Here is an 18,708-nt window from a genome sequence, read left to right as displayed (position 1 = left end):
ACTTGTCCAAAGTCACACAGCCAGGAGCTGAGCTGGGACAATAATCCAGGTATGAATACTGAATTTCAGGGTTTTTTTTTTTTTCCACTAGACTATCTCCCCCTCTCTCTCTCTCTTTCTAGGTAGATAAATCGATATATCTATATAAATATTTTTTGAGACAGTCTTGCTCTGTCACCTAGACTGCAGTGCTGTGGCGTGGCCTTGGTTCACTGCTACCTCTGCCTTCTGGGTTCAAGCGATTCTCCTGCCTCAGCCTCCCAAGTAGCTGGGACTACAGACATGTACCACCATGCTTGACTAATTTTTTTTTGTATTTTTAGTAGAGACAGGGTTTTGCTATGTTGGCCAGGCTGCTCTCGGGCTTCTGACCTCAAGTGATCCACCAGCCTTGGCCTCTCAAAGGGCTGGGATTACAGGCATAAGCCACCGTGTCTGCCTTTCACTAGACTATACTGAATATATCATAAGACCCCAAATTTCTTGCTGAATAGTTAGAATGAAACTTGAGCTCCCATTGTCTCATGATTAAATAAGTCTGGGAGCTTTTCTGAGTAAAGGAAAAGGGCTACTAGCCCCAATCTGACTTGGTTTTGGAACCAGTTTATGGTCTCTGCAGGAAAGTAAGTAAAATTCCATCGTGTTTTTTCCTACTTCCTACATGCGCCCTGTACCAGCAACTTTTGACTGTCGGGTGAATGTTGGTGTTACGGACATGTTGCTTCTCAATGGCTTTCACTTCCTAATCCCATAGAACTGCGTGCTGCCTCCAAAGTCCCCTGTCTCACATGAACATGAGAAAGCCGGGACAAGAGGGGCTTCCTGACACTCCATGGAACCTTCTGAAGCACACAGTGAACAACACTTGTGTCCATACAATAGTCCAGCTTCAATCAATGGTCTCCTTGCTGCAGTTACTCAGTTGGCCTGCAGAAACTTCTGGTTGGTCTGTGATTGATGGAGAGGCCCGCTTCTGTGCAGGTGTAATTCTTCTAAAAACAGGAGGTGCCCTCCAGGCAAAAATGTCTAGGAAACCATGAAAAAAAAAGAGGCAGCACTGATTCCAAAGTCTTGTTGACCAAACTTTTAAGATAGAAATTTAAAGTTTATCCAATCTTGCATATTCTAATGTGCCTGGAAGGTCAAGGAATCAGCTAGATCCGTAAGACAGGGGCCAAGTGGCTGGGGCTAAGGTACCAGTTAGAAACAAATGCTTGTTCCTTGGTGCCAAAAAGAAGAACTAGCGCTCAGTCAAATAATTTTCTCAGCGAGGCAATTTTACTTCTATAGAAGGGTGCAACTCTCGGATGGGGCAATGGCAAGAGCACACCTGAACAAGGGAGGCGAAGGAATTCTTATTCCTGATGCAGGTAGCCCCTACTGTTGTGTCGTCCTCCTATTGGCTAGGGTTGAACCACACGGTCTAAGGTCATTCCAATTGGCTATTTTAAAGAGAGCAAGGGTATGAGCTAGAGTGGCGGGGTGAGCAGTTTGATAGGAAAGACGGTTATAGAACAGGTAACTAAAGGTGACTTAGGTCAGAGCAAGTGACCAGCATGAGTTAGGACAGAGCAGGTGACCTGGGGAACAGATGTGAACTACTGATTAAAACTGGTGGCAAAGGTTGTTTGCTGAAACTACGAGGAAGTTAAACTTTAAAATGGAGGACAAAGAACTGAACATTCTGACATACTGATTCTTTGAAGAGAAATGTAGAACTCACTATATCCATCATGCCCAATCCTGTTCCTCCCCCCACCCCCACGCCAACCAGATGGGGCATCGCCACCTCCATTGATTTACACATTGGGATTCCGTATCAAAATCTTAGTTTAACAAAGGGTTCCAGGGCCTAAAAAGTAGTACATTTGAAAATCGCTCATCTAATCTAATTATCTCATTTAATAGGTTAAAGAAATTGAGGCCTAAGAAGGGAACAGTCACCCAGGCAGTGAGTGAAGGAGCCAGACCTGCCCACTAACTACACCCAGTCACTCCTGCATCACCCGTCCTTTAACTTGCCAGGCAGTTGACCTTGGCCTCATGCAATCTTCCGGTCTTTCTGGTCTACCACACTGTTCTTGTTCTTGCTGATGAGGAAGTGATTGTTTTCAGTTTGGGTCTGGGCTCCGGTACCTACACTGGCCTCCTTTTTGACTTAGACCTCCTGTTCCTGGACCCTGGCCAATCCAACAGCAGACCTGCCAGACCTCATCTTAACTCCATCTCCTCTGTCTCCCCTAACCACACAAATCTACACAATACACACACAATGCAAATCTACATAGATTTTGGTGGCCTTGAGAACTTCCAAAACACCCCCATCAGCCCAGGATGTAATAGACTTTAATAAACCCAGTGCCCCATGCATGCATAGTAGGCACTGACTCAGTGTTATTAATGGTGCTGATGATAAGCTTAGGGATGACAGGTAGCTATGCACAAGATAAATACCAAAATATACTGCAACATCCACACAGACTGAGATCTCCCCTAGCTCTGAATAGTTACATGGATACTAAGAGTCACAGACAGTCCCTGTATCACTCTCAATTTCCTGTTTTGTAAAACACAAAGTAGCAGAACTGTATCTGTTGTCACAGAGGTTCCCAATTTATAAACAGCAAATACATTAGACTCCCAGGGCAGTTTCATTAAATCATGCTTATTTGCACATCCAAAGGATTTTCCCTTTGTAAATTGCATCACGGCAGTGTTTCCATAAACAGCAAGCTTCCCTAATGATTCGACCATACATGCTTCTTGAGCAAAAAAAAAACACACACATTTTCAAGACCACAACTCCTGCAAAACCTGAGGGGCACTTAAACGAAAAATAGAAGGGGGGGAAAAAGTGAAAAGACAGAAGATAAGACCTAGAGTTGAGGCCATTCATGGCATCCTGATTTTTTCTTCTAAATTTGAGGCTCTAAGTGAGCTGGAGCCACAGCAGAGGAAGTGCCCCGGTTTGGTGCTTTGCACATAAAGCATCCCTCTGAACCTAAGTGTGTGGAGCTCTCCCAGCCGCTGGGTTCCATTTATATCAGGCTATTCTGGGGTGGCCACAGCTTGCTAGTAGCATCTCCTTCCAGGAATCTAGCCTGGACCAAGAAATCTCACAACCCTAAAGGCCAATGGAATTAGAACATATTCTGGGTGCCCGGAGTATTATAGTTCTGTTAATAATTCCTGACCCCACTGACAGCCAATGGCAGCCAGTGAACTGGAAACTGGGGGTGACTCAGGGTCACCTCAGATGGCAGCTACTCAGGATGAATTCTGCAAACCCAGACAAGCCCTCCAAATGCTCTCTTCCAATCCAAAAGCCTGCCATTCAGCCGCAAATGAAATTCTCTCTGAAGCACATACGGGGAATCCTATTCAATTGGTTCCATCAGTTCCCGTTGTCTGGCAGTATCTCTGGGCCCAGCTCTGGGAGATTTTCTTTAAACCTGTGGGAGACCTGAGCGTGCGAGGATGGTGTCAGACCTCAAGCCTCCGACACCATCGGTTTGGCTTAAGAAGCTGTGATAGAACTAAATTATCTGACATTTTCTTTTTCATCCTCTTTTATTTTTCCTCCACAAACAGAACAAGCTCCAAATGTGACCTACTTTCCCTTTCTTTGTGATTATGCAGAACTCATAACGCTTCTTCTTCAGCCTGACTAATATTTCCAGTGACATGCTTTTCATCTTTCGGAAAAGAAGAGTCTGCCTCAGGCTGCCCGAGAATCTAACTCTTGGTGAGACGATCTACGAGGACAGATGAGTTACAAAGACTTCACTTGAGGACTCATAAGACACTTGACCTACTACAAGAAAAAACAAAACAAAACAAAACAATAACAAAATCCAGATTCTGCCTCTTGAAAGTAATTAGCATTTAGTCTGAAACTTTTCATCAACAAGAACACCATCAAGATGGTGCTGATGAGCTAAGTGACTCTGAAGTTCCTCACCACAACCCAAGTCCTGTAACTCCAGACTCTGTGGCCTCGGCCTGGAATCCTGCCACCCTCCAAAAGCTGCTCAGGCACTTCCAAATTCTGCATTTTGCATTAAAAATTAATTGACTTCTTCCAACTCTTCAGTGACTCAGAACAGAACAGCGTTTCAAAGTATCAGGAGAAATGATTTAAAAATAAAAGCCAAGCAGCTAGCTTAGGAGGAAACCTGGCTCTATTAGTCAAAATTAAGCTGATATTGACTTTCCTCCACTATTTTTACCTTGGAGGCTGTGCATTTTTTAAACGTCTGATCTGCTGTCCTTTTCCCGACATTGAAATTCCAAATTACAATTTGTAATCGGGAAACATTTGGTGGGTGACTTTGGAAATGTCCCTGCTGACCAGATATTCTGGCACTAGGATTTTGAGCCAAAGCTTCTCTTTTATCCTCAGTGAGGTGAAACAGGTCCTGCTAAATGTTTTCTTTTTTTTTTTTTTTTTGAGACGGAGTCTCGCTCTGGGGCCCAGGCTGGAGTGCAGTGGCCGGATCTCAGCTCACTGCAAGCTCCGCCTCCCGGGTTTACACCATTCTCCTGCCTCAGCCTCCCGAGTAGCTGGGACTACAGGCGCCCGCCACCGCACCCGGCTAGTTTTTTGTATCTTTTTAGTAGAGACGGGGTTTCACCGTGTTAGCCAGAATGGTCTCGATCTCCTGACCTCATGATCCGCCCGTCTCGGCCTCCCAAAGTGCTGGGATTACAGGCTTGAGCCACCGCGCCCGGCCCTGCTAAATGTTTACCAAATTGTTCAAAACAAGACCAGACTTGCAGCCTTGGGATCCAACTGCATTTGCTTCGATCCAGGTTTGTTCAGCTTCAGGCCACCTTCGGGCTGTCTGGTCAGTACGACCTACACACAAGCCGCAGGGCTTGAGGGGTCTGGACAAATCACTGTGTCCCAATGGGGCGCTCTGGCTGCATCTGCCCTCAGCACTGCAGGAATGTGGATCTCCAGCGTCCTGAGCATCCTCTCCCCTGCTAACCGAATTCCATCCCCACTGCTGTTAAGTAGTTCAGTTCATTCACTCATTCATTCTGGAAGAATTTACTGACACCTGGGGGCAGCACAGGCAACATGACGGTGATGGAAACAGACATTGTCCCCACCTTCAGGGAATTTGTGAGGCTGGTGAGAAAGACAAGGATTCCCAGTATTACCATAGAGAAGTTAGAGCACTATTGGTTCTTAGCCTCTGCCTCTTCCTACCTATGATCCCCTTAGCCCTCCACTGCTGTCCCTGCTCCAGTGCCACCAGAAATCTCTGGTGCAATCATGACATGAGGCAGGGATGACTGAAGAGCTGCTCAGTGTCATACCCTTCGACTAGGCATCAGTTCCCCTCATCACTGCTTAAGTCCTGATCTTGTGTCTCAGTGTTTTTTTTTTTTTTTTTTTTTTTTGAGACAGAGTCTTGCTCTGTTGCCCAGGCTGGAGTGCAGTGGCACAATCTCGGCTCACTGCAACCTCCACCTCTTGGATTCAAGCAATTCTCTTGCCTCAGCCTCCCAAGTAGCTGGGACTACAGGCACATGCCACCATGCCCAGCTAATTTTTTTGTTTTTAGTAGAGATGGGGTTTCACTATGTTGGCCAGGCTGGTCTCAAACTCCTGACCTTGTGATCTGCCCACCTTAGGCTCCCAAAGTGCTAGGATTACAGACATGAGCCACTGAGCCTGGCCTTGTGTCTCAGTTCTAATTCCCGAAGCCTCATCTATCTCTAGTTCCCATCGCAGCATCCAGAGTATCGCCCTGTCCTTTGGGCTGACGGCTGGAGTGTGTTGTCAACTGCCTGCTCGCCTGCCTTTCATGGAGTTCCCAGCCTTTGGAGACTTTGGTGCCAACTGTTTGCCTGAACCACAGTGTGCTGTTGCTACACCCCTTTGACATGAGACTTTGCCTACCCCACCTCACTGGAGAGACCTAACTCCAGGTCCCAGTTCTGTGCAGCTGGAGCCTCTCATCCTCTTGCCATTGGCTGGGCCAAACCTCTAGATGTGGTGACAATCCTGGAAGGAAGAGCTGACCTCACAGGTGGAAAGCCTGGCTGGTAAAAAAGACACTGTTCCAAAGGAATGATCTGGTTGTTCCCAATTTATCACTTTGCTTTCAAGTATGTTACCAAAAAATATTTGGCAAGGAATAGGCCAATTCAAAATTGGACAAAGTGAACATGACTAAATAGCATTCGGCAGAAGAGGCCTGAATAAATCCTTTCAAGAAGTATGGATCAAGGAGAGACTAGGGACAGGCCAGGAATCTTGTTCTCAGGCTCAAAGGAAGCCATGCATGGAAACTGAGGGCCCTGGGCAATTGCTTCAAGTCTCCAGGCCCCAGTGTCCTCATCAGTATTGCAGAGGAGATCGCCATCTGAAAACTTCAAATAGTCTCCATCTTACTTTAAGCTGACGGACTAATCTTTTACAAAATGTGGTCAAAAATGGTCAATTACTTCAAAAAATCATCATGTAAAGGAGAAATGACTACAAGGCATGAGTCACCTGGTTTGAAACATCAACAGAAAAATGAAGGTCTTGGAAATGAGGTACAGGTATATAGCCGCAAAATATGTGACACCGAAAAACAGTTTCAAGAGCTGCCTTCCTGAAAAGGGTGACCATCGGCAGACACATCTGAGAACTGCCATCAACTGCCGTCTATCACATGGTCTTCTTCAAGTCATCATTCCTGTTGAAGTCTCCGAGAAGTCCCTTACGGTTAAAAGCTGTTTAAGGGGCTGGGTGTGGTGGCTCACGCCTGTAATCCCAGCACTTTGGGAGGCCGAGGTGGGTGGATCACTTGAGGTCAGGAGTTGGAGACCAGGTTGGCCAACAGGGTGAAACCCCGTCTCTACGAAAAATACAAAAATTAGCTGGGCATGGTGGCAGGCACCTGTAATCCCAGCTACTCAGGAGGCTACGGCAGGAGAATCACTTGAACCTGGGAGGCAGAGGTTGCGGTGAGCCAAGGTCTCACCACTGCACTCCAGCCTCCACTGAGACACAGTGAGGCTCTGTCTCAAAAAGAAAAAAAAAAAAAGGCTGGGCGCAGTGGCTCACACCTGTAATCCCAGCACTTTGGGAGGCCAAGGTAGGCGCATCACCTGAGGCCAGGAGTTGGAGACAAGCCTGCCTAACATGATGAAACCCAGTCTCTACTAAAAATACAAAAATTAACTGGGTGTGGTCGTGGGTGCCTTTAATTGCAGCTACTCAGGAGGCTGAGGCAGGAGAATCGCTTGAACCCAGGAGGCAGAGGTTGCAGTGAGCTGAGATGTACCATATTGCACTCCAGCCTGGGAGACAAGAGCGAAACTCTGTCTCAAAAAAAAAAAAAAAAAAGCTGCTTAACGTTTAAAAAAGAACTTACAAACCTTATGTAGGTTGGGTGCTATGGCAAACACCTGTAATCCCAGCACTTTGGGAGGCCAAGGCGGGCGGATCACTTAAGCCCAAGAGTTGGAGGCCAGCCTAGGCAACATGATGAAACCCCGTCTCTACTAAAAATTCAAACAAATTATCCAGGGATGGTGGCATACAACTGTAATCCCACCTACTCGGGGATGATGAGGCTGAGGTGGGAGGATCACCTGAGGCTGTAGAGGTTTAGGCTGTAGCGAGCCATAATCGTACCACTGCACTCTAGCCTGGGCGACAGAGTGAGACCGCATCTCAAAAAATAAAATAAAATGAATACAATAATAAAAAAGAAACTTATTTGACCATGGACTTCTTTTTTCATATTAGCATCTCTCAAATACGGACATCTGAGTTTCACATTGTGGAAAACAATACTATAAAGGGAATATTTTTGTTTGTTTTTTCCAGACATAAAGCAGTGCCCAGCAAAAACCAAGCAGGCAGATCTTTTTTTTTTTTTTTTTTTTTTTTTTGAGACAGGGTCTCACTCTGTTGCCTAGGCTGGAGTGCAATGCCCTGATCACTGCTCACTGCAGCCTCAGCCTCCTGGGCTCAGGTAATTCTTCCACCCCACCCCCCTGAGTAGCTAGGATTACAGGCGTGCACCACCATGTCCAGCTAATTTTTGTATTTCTTTTGTAGAGATAGGGTTTTGCCACATTGCCCAGGCTGGTCTTGAACTCTTGGGTTCAAGCGATCCACCTGCCTCAGTCTCCCAAAGTGCTAGGATTACAGGCATGAGCCACCACACCTGGTCTCAGAATCTTAATTTATCATTTTTAAAGCAACAGCTCACGACTAGCCACATATTCCAAGATACAACTACCTTGGTCTTCTTTCTTACCCATTGACTCTTGGGGCCCTGGAAAGGTCCTGTCCAGCTAGACAAGTGGTGAACACTTTTCATCAGGCCCCAGGACACACAGCATGTTGTCAGCAAACCGACCAACACAGAACTAAATCACAGTGATGTCTTCCGGCCTCAGGGATGCGTCTCTGCTAGTTTGGAGATGGCTTGGGGACAACTAATTGCTTTTCAGCTCAGGCTACACAGCTTTCTCACTTCCATTATTCCCCGGAGCCGTATTTTCCCGAGCTGCATTTTTCAGAGAATAGAGCTGGAGGAGAATAGAGCTGGAGGAAGACGGAGAGAGAGAGAACAGGGGTAGGCACGAAATTGATTTTTATCTTCATTAGAAGTTAGATTTCCATCTGCAAAATCCTTCACTTAAAACAATAAGCAGTCCTTTCCCAATTGTAGCTTTTGGGCTTCAAGTTGAAGGCTGAGGCTGCAAACTAGAGGGAAGTGTGGCCACTGATGTTCTGGGAGGGAGGAAGAGCTTCCTCCATCGAGCAGTATGTGTAGTTTCCTCTCCAGAGCTCTGATAATCTGGTTACAATCAGCGGTGGTGTTGAAGGAATGCCAGTGGTCCTCTGATGTGGCAGTGGATGAGGCCTGGGTTATAACTAGAGAGGGGGCTCCAGGAGAGAGTGCCATCAGCAATGGGCCGAGAACCCCAGTTCAGTCTCTGTACTTTTCCTTTGGGTAATTCTTTTTTTTCTTGAGACGGAGTCTTGCTCTGTTGTCCAGGCTGGAGTGCAGTAGCGCGATCTCGGCTCACTGCCAACACTGCCTCCCAGGTTTGAGTGATTCTTGTGCCTTAGCCTCCGGAGTAGCTGGGATTACAAACATGCACCACCATGCCCAGCTAGTTTTTGTAGTTTATTAGTAGAGACAGGATTTCTCTGTGTTGGCCAGTCTGGTCTCGAACTCCTGACCTCAAATGATCTGCCTGCCTCGGCCTCCCAAAGTGCTGGGATTACAGGCGTGAACCACTGTGCCCGGCCTCTTTGGGCAATTCTGAAGCAATGTTAACAACCTTGCCAAGGCGATTCAGGAAAACTGGGCATTGCGGCATTTGCCAAAGGAACATATGATGAACAATGGGAAGAGGAGGAAGACCCAGAACATGAGTCTGAGACAGCATGAAGTGGACATTGGAAAATATTGACATGGGAAAACTTTTTTTTTTCAGGGAGGAGAGAATTTCTAGAAGAGAAAACAAAAGTCCTTTCTGCCGTCAGATTTCCTGAATGCTCCTAAAGAAGATGAAGAAAGTTTTGTTAGTTGTTCAAATCTCTAATGTGTACAGGAGGGCAGGAGGGGCTTTGACTTGAGGTTGTCCTCCTTCTTAGAGGCAAATATTCCAGAAGTTCCAGGAGAGTTTTTGGACATCTGATCTACAGGCAAATCCTCTAAGGGTTTATTTTCTATCCCTGAGACCTGAAGGTTTGAGAGGAAAAGTAAAGATGAAGTGGGGTGAGGGACGAAAACAGGAAATTAGCACTCTGAATCCTTCTAGAAAAACTATCATCTGGAGCTTCCAAATTGTTTTCACATCTGAAGGAAGGAAAATTCCATCTCCTTTACTTTGAGGGGTCAGAATCATGCTCCACTTTATCATGAGAAATGATGGACGGATGCCGTGAAGGGAATGAGTGTGGATGGAAGCGTGTAAAAGCTGCAGGCTCCCTGAGTCCATGAGTTCCTCCCAAGTAGGAGTGGGTGAACATCCGTGACGGGCAGCAGGTGCCCTCTCCTGCAGTTCTGCAGCTTGTCTTCCAGAGTAATTCCACGGCCAGACCATCCCACTCGTATATAATAAATAACCTTCTGGGCTTAGCTATTTTGGTGCCTTTAGTCAAGTCAGAGCCTGAGCTCACTACTCTCAGAGATTAAAGGTCTACACTATGACTGTTGTTGTTTTTTTTTTTTTAATCAGAGGGCTGCCTCCTCTCCTTCACTTTCAAATTCTTTGTATTTTCAGATCCTTTGAAGACTGCTTGCAGTTGGCCATTTCCAGCTTGATGTTAGATGACCAGCTTTGATGAGGCTGGTGAAGCGCTCGCCAGAGGTATAGGAGCCTCTGGTTTCTGGATTTTTCACAAAGAGAACTGGTCTGCATGGTGCTGAGTCACTGTCTCCATGCCGGGAAGGAGGGTCTGGGGCTACCTCTTCTGCTTTCTTGATGATGTCACAACCTCTCAGTCTCTTCTTCTCAAATGTTCCATGTTCTCAACTTCAAATCATATGTAAGAACACATACGCATCATTCAAATTCCGGTGAAGAATTTGCTAAAGTGGTTGCTTCCGTCCAGTGTGGCTCGTAAACATCATTCTGTCCTTGCAGTAGGTTGTTATTCTGTTGAGGTTCATGAGTTTCTTTATTTCTTTTTGGTCTGCTCTAAACAAGAAACTGCACAGACAGAAGGACAGAGGCTCATGGCTGAGGTAGACAGTGTGCCGCTTGCTGGGGACTGGCTGGGGGAAAGGGTTTTCTTAGGATACTGTCATCCTGACCGCCTGATACCAGAGGCCCCGGGGACTGCGGCCCCTGGCAGGGAGGTGCTCTGTGGGCAGGAGCTGGGGGCCTGCTGATGCTGGCAAGGTTCACTGATGCTAAGAGCTCCTGAGGGCTAGACTCAGAGCCCTGCAGCTTCCAAAAACACAGATAATGACATCTCAGTCACTGCCCTCACAAACCAGTAACTCTTACTCAAACGAAAAAGGCATTTCTGATTTCCAATAACTCCCTAAAGTACTTTAAAAAATCACATTCTTAATTACCCGCTCTACTGAGCTCCACCTTGATTTCAAGTCCAGTGATTCCCACTTTGCTCATTGCTGAGGGGAGGTGTGTGATGGAGGGTTGGGAGCAGAAGAGGGGGCCGAAAATGCCTATAAATGTCAGGCCAAGTTGAAAGAGCGGAAGACAGCACTCCGCAGGGGAAGGACACTAGAGACAGCAGACTGGATTACCTCTCAAATCCAACTCCCTATTTACAATATCCTCCCTCCCCAGTCCTGAGATTACTTAATGGCTCCGTCTAATGAGCTTTGATTTACAGCCAATTATTGCACTCAGCCCACTGTACTCAACAGCCGCCATGACACATGGCTTCCATTGAAGTTGATGCACAGCTATGAACTGCTTCAAGTGTCAAACAGTCACACTGAAGGGAAGGCAAGGTCTGTGCTGGCATAAGAAGTATCCATAGGGGCCAGGCGTGGTGACTCACGCCTGTAATCCCAGCACTTTGGGAGGCTGAGGCAGGTGGATCACCTGAGGTCAGGAGTTCGAGACTAGCCTGTCCAACATGGTGAAACCCCATCTCTACTAAAACTACAAAACTTAGCTGAGTGTGGTGGCTCATGCCTGTAATCCCAGCTACTTGGGAGGCTGAGGCAGGAGAATCGCTTGAACCCAGGAGGCGGAGGTTGTAGTGAACTGAAATCGTGCCATTGCACTCCAGCCTGGGCTACAAGAGCAAAACTCGGTCTCAAAAAAAAAAAAAAAGAAGCGCCCATAGCCCTTCCTCAGCTGTGGTTTCTGAACTTTTGGAAGGTAAACTGATGATATGGTTTGGATCCGTGTCCCCGCCCAAATCTCATGTTGAATTATAATCCCCAGTGTTGGAGGTGGAGCCTGGTAGGAGGGGATTAGGCCCAAGAGGGTGGAGTTCTCATGAATGGTTTAGCACCATTTCCTCCTTGGTAATGTAGAGTGAGTTCTCACCACATCTGGTTGTTTAAAAGTGTGTGGCACCTTCCCCACCCTTCCTCCTGCTTCAGCCATGTGACATGTGAGGTCCTGGCTTCTCCTTCACCCTCCACCATGATTGTAAGTTTTCTGTGGTCCCTCCCAGACGCCAGCATCATGCTTCCTGTACAGCCTGCAGAACCATGAGCCAATTAGCCCTCTTTTTTTTTTTTTTGAGACAGAGTTTTGCTCTGTCACCCAGGCTGGAGTATAGTGGTGCGACCTTGGCTCACTGCAACCTCCACCTCCTGGGTTCAAGCGATTCTCCTGTCTCAGCCTCCCACGTAGCTGGGATTACAGGCGCCCACTACCATGCCCAGCTAATTTTTGTATTCTTAGTAGAGATGGGGTTTCACCATGTTGGCCAGGCTGGTCTTGAACTCCCAATCTCAGGTGATCCACACACTTTGGCCTCCCAAAGTGCTGGGGTTATAGGCGTGAGCCACTGAGCCCGGCCTAACCCTCTTTTCTTTATAAATTACCCAGTCTCAGGTATTTCTTCATAGCAATGTGAGACTGGACTATAATACATTCTCATTTTTTTCCCCCCGAGAATACCAACATTCTCCTTATTATTCAAATTCTTAGTGTTGTCTTTACTTTTAACTTTCTCCTTTTCCTTTATCCCCCAAGCCCTATGTCTTTGCTTTGGAACATTTCTCACGTATCTTTTTATTTCCCTACTCCCACTGCTACCAAGCCATTTGGAAGAGTCTGACTCTTCCCTTTCTCTCATCCTGCAGTCACCAAACTAATATTCCAGACTAAAACGCTGCTGCCATTGTTATTTTTCCATTTGGGTGACTTTTCATTGTGGTTGCTTTTCCATGTTATCTCCCTAAATTAAGAACCTACAACATCACATTTGAATTTTCCATCCTGATATTCAAGACTCTTTACAGTTCAACCCCCACCTTTCCAACCTACAGCTCCTACACAGCACCACTCCCATCACCACCACCCCTACTGTGTCCCCCTCCCCACACGGAGTGAACACATTCCCACCCTAGAGCATCTGCCCGACTGTTGACTTCTAGAATGCTCTTCTTCCCTCCTCTACTCTTTCACTCAAAAAATATTTATTTATTTATTTATTTATTTATTTTTTGAGACAGAGTCTCGCTCTTGTCACCCAGGCTGGAGTGCAATGGTGCGATCTTGGCTCACTGCAACCTCTGCCCCGTGGGTTCAAGCGATTCTCCCACCTCAGCCTCCCAAGTAGCTGGGACTACAGGCATACACCACCATACCTGGCTAATTTTGTATTTGTAGTAGAGATGGGGTTTCACCATGTTGGCTAGACTGCTCTTAACTCCTGGTTTCAAGTGATCTGCCTGACTTGGCCTCTCAAAGTGCTGGGATTACAGGTGTGAACCACCACACCTGGCCTCTCACTCAACAAATATTTATTGCAGTGACTCTGTACTGGGGACTAAGTGCTTAGGATACATGAGTCACAAAATAAAGTTCTCTCCCTGAGGGTGCTGCCTTTCTATTGCTCTACAATCCACATCCATCCCATTCTTTGAAATCTACCTCGAATCCCACTTTCTCCCAAAGATCTTCATGATAACCTAGGCATGTCTAATTTCTTCCTGATTATTCCTCTAGGCTTGTTTCATGCAACTCCTGAAATTATTTCATGCCAGAAACTGTGTTTGGTTCATTGTTGTTCAAGCACCTAGCATGCTGTCAGCACATTTCCTGAGAATCATGCTGAGTGCTCTGTAGATGCTCAGTAAATATATGTTGTAATGCAATTGTGCCTGAGTTCAACGTAAGAGCCACCAACGCAATAGCCACTTTATTAATGAAGGACAACTCTCCTCCCGCTCTGGGTCTGCTTCCTTAAAGAGGTGTCCGCAAACACTCCCCACTCCTCCTCCCATCTGCTTAGCCGGGAGCAGGACCTGAAGCCGCACCCCTGAGCTGCTCTGCAAATGCAGAGTCCTGAGGGTGGAAGATGCTGTGTAAACCATATCTCCTTTTGGAAATTCATAATACATGTATTCATTTTTGGTGGTCTTTTATTTGAAGGCATCGGAATGAATGACACAGGAACAGTCTTTGCTCTTACCAAACACATCCTATTAAGCGTTCTGAGGCCGGGCGCAGTGGCTTATGCCTGTAATCCCAGCACTTTGGGAGGCCGAGGCAGGAGGATTGCCTGAGGTCAGTAGTTCGAAACCAGCCTGGCCAACATGGTGAAATCCTGTCTCTACTAAAAATACAAAAATTGGCCAGGCCTGGTGGCATGCACCTGTAATCCCAGCTACTCGGGAGACTGAGGCAGGAGAATCGCTTGAACCTGAGAGGCGAAGGTTACGGTGAGCTGAGATCACGCCACTGCACTCCAGCCTGCGCAACAGAGTGAGATTCCGTCTCAAAAAAAAAAAAAAAAAAAAAAAAAAAAAGAGTTCCGAAAAGTCCCTTGGCAAAGAGGTTTTAGGTGTGTCTATCTGTGTTTTCCCAAACCATTCCCACCTCCCACTTTTGGAGAATCACCTAACAACGTTCCATGGGCCACAGAGTCCATTGGACCAGAGTCCAATGTTGGACTCTGACTAGAGGGTCGGCAAATCAGGCTAAAACAAAATCTAGAATGAAAGAATAAAGAACTTATCTTTTAATTTCATACTAGGAAACTTCACTCCCCCTGAAGCCTCGAAGAGCCTGGTGTGTGTGCACTACCAGCTGTTCAAATGCATCCTTTTAAAACCACTCTGTGGTTCTGAGCAGGGTGGTCACAATACACTTCAATCCTGCAGTAGCTAGTTCACGCTGTTCCTCCCCGGCTCCCAGAAATAACAACAATGGGAGGAGGCGGAGGAGGGGGTGGGCACAGCAAGGGGAGGTGGGGGCTGATGAGGAGAAGTGCTGGCGTGGGGGAGCTCACCACTCCTGGGTTCTAAGAGTCTTGTTCACGGGGTTTAAAGTGGGGCAGAGCTAATGGCTCATCCCGTGTGAGGACCTGTTGGAAATGGAGGTGGGAGAGGAGGAGGGAGTGGGAAACACAGCCAAGGAAGACCAGGAACACAGTGTAGCGAGGGAACGCGTGCGGAGGCGGGTGCGGAACAGCAGGATGCTTTCTCTAACACTTTTTTTGCTCTACCATTTTGCTTTCAAAGCAGAGGCCATACACTTTCCATACTTTGGGAGGAAACGGGTAGATTCTGAAATGGACACATCTACCCACCTGGGGTGCTTTCTCCACCCTTCAGACTCTGGAGAATGAAGATGGAAGGGTCCAGGTTAAGACGAGGATGGAGAAAAGAGAGGGAGGAGGACTATTCCAAGGAACACATCTTGGAAAACTCAAAATCAGAGGCATTTCTAAGTCCCTTCCTGCATGAAGGTAATGCGTGAGTAAGGGCTTGTACCAGGCAGGCCTGTGTAGGGCCTGAGCGTGAGAGGAGAATCTTCTTGGGCCCATTGGCCGGTTCATGTCCTTCCTCCCCTCTTAGTGCTTTCAGCCTAGAACCTGCGTCTACACCACATGTGCTGTCTGTCCCCCAGGGTAGGGCCTGGACGTGCTCCTTCGTGGTCCATTTCCGGGTCCCACATGCGTCGGCTGAGCTCTGGGGCACCCTTCATGGAGGCACCTCCCTGGGCTGTAAGGCTGCCCAACTCTAACTCCATCTCCAGTGCCGTCCGCGGTCTTCCCAGCAGTCACTGGGCACGCCTTCTAAGGTGCTCCGAAGCATTAATGGACTGAACAAGATTTGTGGAGCCCCTGCTAAGTATCAGGCTCAGAGAAGACATAAAATGCAAATGAGTCACGGTCCAGGCTCTTGAAAAGTTTAGAATCCAGTGAGGTCCAGAGCAGGAGGCATCCCCTGAGAGAGGCACCTGAAAAACCCCGGGAGCTCTTGGGTGGAGCTGCCAGAGCCTGTCAGGCGAGACGTACAAAACAGATGAGCCCTGGCCTGGGCAGGGACTGCTGTGGGCAGAAGGGACCAGACATGTGGAATGAATTAGGGAGACAGACAAGAGCTGGAATTAACAGTGCAATAAAAACAAGAGTTAATTCACCCTCAGAAGCCAGAGCACTTTATAGGGCATAAGGCTGGGCTGGGCCCACAGAAAAACAACAGCCCAGCACAGCTGGCGGGCGGCTTCGCAGGGAGGGACGGGGATAGAGTTGGTGTTGACCTCACAGGGGGCAAATCACAGCCTGGACAGGGAAAGTGTCTCCAGTGTTTCGGCTTGGCCTGAGCCCATAAGAAAACCACCTGTGACCATTCTCTTTCACTTAAGACTCTCTTTAAAAATGTGCTGAGCTATTCCGGAGTGTCACTTCAGCCAATTAGCTGCACTAGTCATTGGGCACTTCCATTCACATACTCTTTTGTTTTGTTTTTTGAGATGGAGTCTCGCTCTGTCACCCAGGCTGGAGTTCAGTGGTGCGATCTCAGCTCACTGCAAGCTCTGCCTCTCGGGTCCACGCCATTCTCCTGCCTCAGCCTCCCGAGTAGCTGGGACTACAGGCACCCGCCACCACACCCAGCTATTTTTTTTTTTTTTTTTTTTGTATTTTTAGTAGAGACGGGGTTTCACCGTGTTAGCCAGGATGGTCTTGATCTCCTAACCTCGTGATCCGCCCGCCTCGGCTTCCCAAAGTGCTGGGATTACAGGCATAAGCCACCGTGCCCGGCCTTTTATTTGTTTTAAATGAGAAGGGGACTCGTCTGTCATCCAGTTGGGAGTGCAGTAGTGCGGTCATAGCTTACTGCAGCCTCAAACTCCTGGGCTCAAGCAATCTTCCTGTCTCGGCCTCCTGAGTATAGGCATGTACTACCATGCCCAGCTAATTTTTAAAAATGTTTTGTAGAGACAGGGTCTTGCTATGTTGCTTAGACTGGTCTCAAACTCCTGGCCTCACGTGATCCTCCCACTGCATCCTCCCAAAGTGCTGGGATTACAGGCATGAACCGCCCCACCCAGTCACTTACTCTTAATATGCTGTAACTACAGGCCTTGGCCAACTGTGGACACAAAATTAAATTCCAAAATGTATATAGTGGCATTTTTACTTTGTTTCTTTATTCATATTTGTTTAATTAACTGGATTCCTCATAGCACTGTCTCTTCCAACGCCTGCCCTAGGGCACGTGTGTCTTGTGTATAGACCCCAGCAGGGTCAACTTAGAAGAAATGGGGCCTTCCCCACATGTGAGGCAGTGCAGGCGTCCAGTGGTGCCTGGCAGGGCCGTGGATACTGATCCAGTACAGTGTCGCCCAGACCATCTCTGCCAGGGTCCCAGCTGGCATCACCCTGCCGCCACCTTTCCCCAGCTCCCATGTTCATCCCCCTGTTCACTCTTTGGGGTGCCCAGGATCCCTCCAATCCATTCTTTTTCTGCTCCGAGTATCCAGAGGAGGTCTGGTATCCACCAAGCACTAGCGTGTCCCCACAGCTCCCTCAGCCACAGGCCCGCAGTGGCCACAGGACTTCTTATGGGCCCAAGGACAAGGCTGAGGAGCGCTGCTGGGAGGTCTTGCCAAGCTCCTCTATCCCTTCCTTTTACTCACCAAATATGAATGAATAGTCATATGCATTGGTAGTGCTGGGAATGTGGTGCTGAACAAACGGGAAGTGGTCGTTATCCTCAGAGAGAAGACAGCTTCTGGATCTTTCTCAGAGTGCACACTGGCGTTTAGAAAAAGTCTGACATTTTCTAAGCCACCTTCACTCCAGGCCACATCTCAAGGGTCTCTTAAGTTGGAGGTGAGTGCACGAGCTGGAGCCAGGCACAGGTGCATCCGGGTTCTGGAGGGGCCAGGGCTTCTGAGCTTCCCCATTCCATCCTATCTGAGTGCTGTCTTTGCCTTCCTCATCATGACTGACCTTTTGGGTGTCCCATTCCTCTACAGGCCAGGCATTTCTGGAGGTCTAAATTGGAGCCCTTCACACATCAGTGGTCAGCACATTTTCAAGCCTTTTAAAGACATCTGAAGGCATAGCTTTCTGTAGCAAATACCTAGACCCAGTAACACTAGGAGTTGGAGTCACTGAGGGCAGTTGTCTATTGCCAAGGCCTTGTCAAGAGCAGTAAATACATAGCCTTTTACTCTGCTGCTTGGCCCCCGCTCCTCCTCTCTCCTGCCCGCTCATGACGCAGCCGAGCCAAGCCACGTTCATCAGCTGTTAATAGCTGCCATTTAGAAGCTTTTATTCCATTTTACAGAGAGATGAGCAAACTTTGTTTCTGGAAAAGAGGGGCATGTTTTCCCTTATCAATGAATCTGTTACTTATGTTAGATTCAGTCCTTTTTAAGGATGTTTGCTTTGAGAAAACAAAAGCTGCAAAAAAAAAAAAAAAAAAAAAAAAAAGACACACCACTTAAAGATTAAAAAAAAATTAAGTGATCTAGATAGCCTCCAGGAACAAAGTGTGCTCATTCGAGACAGAGAAGCAGAATACAGCCATCCGATTAGCTTTGTTGTAGGCGACATTCGTACAAAATGGGATATCCTACGCCGACTACCTTCAAACTGTGCAAGCACCACCCCCCCGCAAAATGTCGGTTAAAATGGCCATTGCTGACTTCCAAGCCCAAAGAAACCTCTTCAGGCTTAATGTTTCCGTTTTTACCCCTACCCAGTCTTCCTATGTTATAATTTGCTCCCATCCATAACAAAAACAAAAAAACATTCAGAAACAGTGGTTGAAGCAAAGG

This window comes from Theropithecus gelada, chromosome 6, assembly GCF_003255815.1.
Source record: "Theropithecus gelada isolate Dixy chromosome 6, Tgel_1.0, whole genome shotgun sequence".
Taxonomy (NCBI): Eukaryota; Metazoa; Chordata; class Mammalia; order Primates; family Cercopithecidae; genus Theropithecus; species Theropithecus gelada.
Note: the sequence above shows the minus strand (reverse complement) of the source record.